This window comes from Phyllobates terribilis, unplaced genomic scaffold, assembly GCF_046119375.1.
Source record: "Phyllobates terribilis strain yellow unplaced genomic scaffold, ASM4611937v1 Scaffold_20__1_contigs__length_20440879, whole genome shotgun sequence".
Lineage (NCBI taxonomy): Eukaryota > Metazoa > Chordata > Amphibia > Anura > Dendrobatidae > Phyllobates > Phyllobates terribilis.
Genome location: NW_027362780.1, coordinates 4365954 through 4370794, shown reverse-complemented (window position 1 = coordinate 4370794; position 4841 = coordinate 4365954).

Below are 4841 nucleotides of genomic sequence, written 5' to 3'. Positions count from 1 at the left end.
TTATGTTGTTTTATCCTATGCTTTATTAAATTGTATTTAATTTGTTTTATCCTATGCTTTATTAAATTGTATTTAATTTGTTTTATCCTATGCTTTTTTAAATTGTATTTATGTTGTTTTATCCTATGCTTTATTAAATTGTATTTATGTTGTTTTATCCTATGCTTTATTAAATTTTATTTATGTTGTTTTATCCTATGCTTTATTAAATTGTATTTATGTTGTTTTATCCTATGCTTTATTAAATTGTATCTATGTTGATTTATGCTATGCTTTATTAAATTGAATTTATGTTGTTTTATCCTATGCTTTATTAAATTGAATTTATGTTGTTTTATCTTATGCTTTATTAAATTGTATTCATGTTGTTTTATCCTATGCTTTATTAAATTGTATTTATGTTGTTTTATCCTATGCTTTATTAAAATGTATTTATGTAGTTTTATCCTATGCTTTATTAAAATGTATTTATGTTGTTTTAACCTATGCTTTTTTAAATTGTATTCATGTTGTTTTATTTTATGCTTTATTAAATTGTATTTATGTTGTTTTAACCTATGCTTTATTAAATTGTATTTATGTTGTTTTATCCTATGCTTTATTAAATTGTATTTATGTTGTTTTATCCTGTGCTTTATTAAATTGTATGTATGTGGTTTTATCCTATGCTTTATTAAAAAGTATTTATGTTGTTTTATCCTATGCTTTATTAAATTGTATTTATGTTGTTTTCTCCTATGCTTTATTAAATTGTATTTATGTTGTTTTAACCTATGCTTTATTAAATTTTATTTATGATGTTTTACCCTATGCTTTATTAAATTGTATTTATGTGGTTTTATCCTATGCTTTATTAAAAAGTATTTATGTTGTTTTATCCTATGCTTTATTAAATTGTATTTATGTTGTTTTATCCTATGCTTTATTAAATTGTATTTATGTTGTTTTAACCTATGCTTTATTAAATGTTATTTATGTTGTTTTATCCTATGCTTTATTAAATTGTATTTATGTTGTTTTATCCTATGCTTTATTAAAATGTATTTATGTAGTTTTATCCTATGCTTTATTAAAATGTATTTATGTTGTTTTAACCTATGCTTTTTTAAATTGTATTCATGTTGTTTTATTTTATGCTTTATTAAATTGTATTTATGTTGTTTTAACCTATGCTTTATTAAATTGTATTTATGTTGTTTTAATCTATGCTTTATTAAATTGTATTCATGTTGTTTTATCTTATGCTTTATTAAATTGTATTCATGTTGTTTTATCCTATGCTTTATTAAATTTTATTTATGTTGTTTTATCCTATGCTTTATTAAATTTTATTTATGTTGTTTTATCCTATGCTTTATTAAATTGTATTTATGTTGTTTTATCCTATGCTTTATTAAATTGTATTTATGTTGTTTTATCCTATGCTTTATTAAATTGTATTTATGTTGTTTTATCCTATGCTTTATTAAATTGTATTTATGTTGTTTTATCCTGTGCTTTATTAAATTGTATTTATGTGGTTTTATCCTATGCTTTATTAAAAAGTATTTATGTTGTTTTATCCTATGCTTTATTAAATTGTATTTATGTTGTTTTATCCTATGCTTTATTAAATTGTATTTATGTTGTTTTAACCTATGCTTTATTAAATTTTATTTATGATGTTTTACCCTATGCTTTATTAAATTGTATTTATGTGGTTTTATCCTATGCTTTATTAAATTGTATTTATGTTGTTTTAACCTATGCTTTATTAAATTTTATTTATGTTGTTTTATCCTATGCTTTATTAAATTGTATTTATTTGGTTTTATCCTATGCTTTATTAAAAAATATTTATGTTGTTTTATCCTATGCTTTATTAAATTGTATTTATGTTGTTTTATCCTATGCTTTATTAAATTGTATTTATGTTGTTTTATCCTATGCTTTATTAAATTTTATTTATGTTGTTTTAACCTATGCTTTATTAAATTGTATTTATGTTGTTTTATCCTATGCTTTATTAAATTGTATTTATGTTGTTTTAACCTATCCTTTATTAAATTGTATTTATGTTGTTTTAATCTATGCTTTATTAAATTGTATTCATGTTGTTTTATCTTATGCTTTATTAAATTGTATTCATGTTGTTTTATCCTATGCTTTATTAAATTGTATTTATGTTGTTTTATCCTATGCTTTATTAAATTGAATTTATGTTGTTTTATCCTATGCTTTATTAAATTGAATTTATGTTGTTTTATCCTATGCTTTATTAAATTGTATTTAATTTGTTTTATCCTATGCTTTATTAAATTGTATTTAATTTGTTTTATCCTATGCTTTATTAAATTGTATTTATGTTGTTTTATCCTATGCTTTATTAAATTGTATTTATGTTGTTTTATCCTATGCTTTATTAAATTTTATTTATGTTGTTTTATCCTATGCTTTATTAAATTGTATTTATGTTGTTTTATCCTATGCTTTATTAAATTGTATCTATGTTGATTTATCCTATGCTTTATTAAATTGAATTTATGTTGTTTTATCCTATGCTTTATTAAATTGAATTTATGTTGTTTTATCCTATGCTTTATTAAATTGTATTTATGTTGTTTTATCCTATGCTTTATTAAATTGAATTTATGTTGTTTTATCCTATGCTTTATTAAAATGAATTTATGTTGTTTTATCCTATGCTTTATTAAATTGTATTTAATTTGTTTTATCCTATGCTTTATTAAATTGTATTTAATTTGTTTTATCCTATGCTTTATTAAATTGTATTTATGTTGTTTTATCCTATGCTTTATTAAATTGTATTTATGTTGTTTTATCCTATGCTTTATTAAATTGTATCTATGTTGTTTTATCCTATGCTTTATTAAATTGTATTTATGTTGTTTTATCCTATGCTTTATTAAATTGTATTTATGTTGTTTTATCCTATGCTTTATTAAATTGTATTTATGTTGTTTTATCCTGTGCTTTATTAAATTGTATTTATGTGGTTTTATCCTATGCTTTATTAAAAAGTATTTATGTTGTTTTATCCTATGCTTTATTAAATTGTATTTATGTTGTTTTCTCCTATGCTTTATTAAATTGTATTTATGTTGTTTTAACCTATGCTTTATTAAATTTTATTTATGATGTTTTACCCTATGCTTTATTAAATTGTATTTATGTGGTTTTATCCTATGCTTTATTAAAAAGTATTTATGTTGTTTTATCCTATGCTTTATTAAATTGTATTTATGTTGTTTTATCCTATGCTTTATTAAATTGTATTTATGTTGTTTTAACCTATGCTTTATTAAATTTTATTTATGTTGTTTTATCCTATGCTTTATTAAATTGTATTTATGTTGTTTTATCCTATGCTTTATTAAAATGTATTTATGTAGTTTTATCCTATGCTTTATTAAAATGTATTTATGTTGTTTTAACCTATGCTTTTTTAAATTGTATTCATGTTGTTTTATTTTATGCTTTATTAAATTGTATTTATGTTGTTTTAACCTATGCTTTATTAAATTGTATTTATGTTGTTTTAATCTATGCTTTATTAAATTGTATTCATGTTGTTTTATCTTATGCTTTATTAAATTGTATTCATGTTGTTTTATCCTATGCTTTATTAAATTGTATTTATGTTGTTTTATCCTATGCTTTATTAAATTGAATTTATGTTGTTTTATCCTATGCTTTATTAAATTGTATTTAATTTGTTTTATCCTATGCTTTATTAAATTGTATTTAATTTGTTTTATCCTATGCTTTTTTAAATTGTATTTATGTTGTTTTATCCTATGCTTTATTAAATTGTATTTATGTTGTTTTATCCTATGCTTTATTAAATTTTATTTATGTTGTTTTATCCTATGCTTTATTAAATTGTATTTATGTTGTTTTATCCTATGCTTTATTAAATTGTATCTATGTTGATTTATGCTATGCTTTATTAAATTGAATTTATGTTGTTTTATCCTATGCTTTATTAAATTGAATTTATGTTGTTTTATCTTATGCTTTATTAAATTGTATTCATGTTGTTTTATCCTATGCTTTATTAAATTGTATTTATGTTGTTTTATCCTATGCTTTATTAAAATGTATTTATGTAGTTTTATCCTATGCTTTATTAAAATGTATTTATGTTGTTTTAACCTATGCTTTTTTAAATTGTATTCATGTTGTTTTATTTTATGCTTTATTAAATTGTATTTATGTTGTTTTAACCTATGCTTTATTAAATTGTATTTATGTTGTTTTATCCTATGCTTTATTAAATTGTATTTATGTTGTTTTATCCTGTGCTTTATTAAATTGTATGTATGTGGTTTTATCCTATGCTTTATTAAAAAGTATTTATGTTGTTTTATCCTATGCTTTATTAAATTGTATTTATGTTGTTTTCTCCTATGCTTTATTAAATTGTATTTATGTTGTTTTAACCTATGCTTTATTAAATTTTATTTATGATGTTTTACCCTATGCTTTATTAAAATGTATTTATGTTGTTTTAACCTATGCTTTTTTAAATTGTATTCATGTTGTTTTATTTTATGCTTTATTAAATTGTATTTATGTTGTTTTAACCTATGCTTTATTAAATTGTATTTATGTTGTTTTAATCTATGCTTTATTAAATTGTATTCATGTTGTTTTATCTTATGCTTTATTAAATTGTATTCATGTTGTTTTATCCTATGCTTTATTAAATTTTATTTATGTTGTTTTATCCTATGCTTTATTAAATTTTATTTATGTTGTTTTATCCTATGCTTTATTAAATTGTATTTATGTTGTTTTATCCTATGCTTTATTAAATTGTATTTATGTTGTTTTATCCT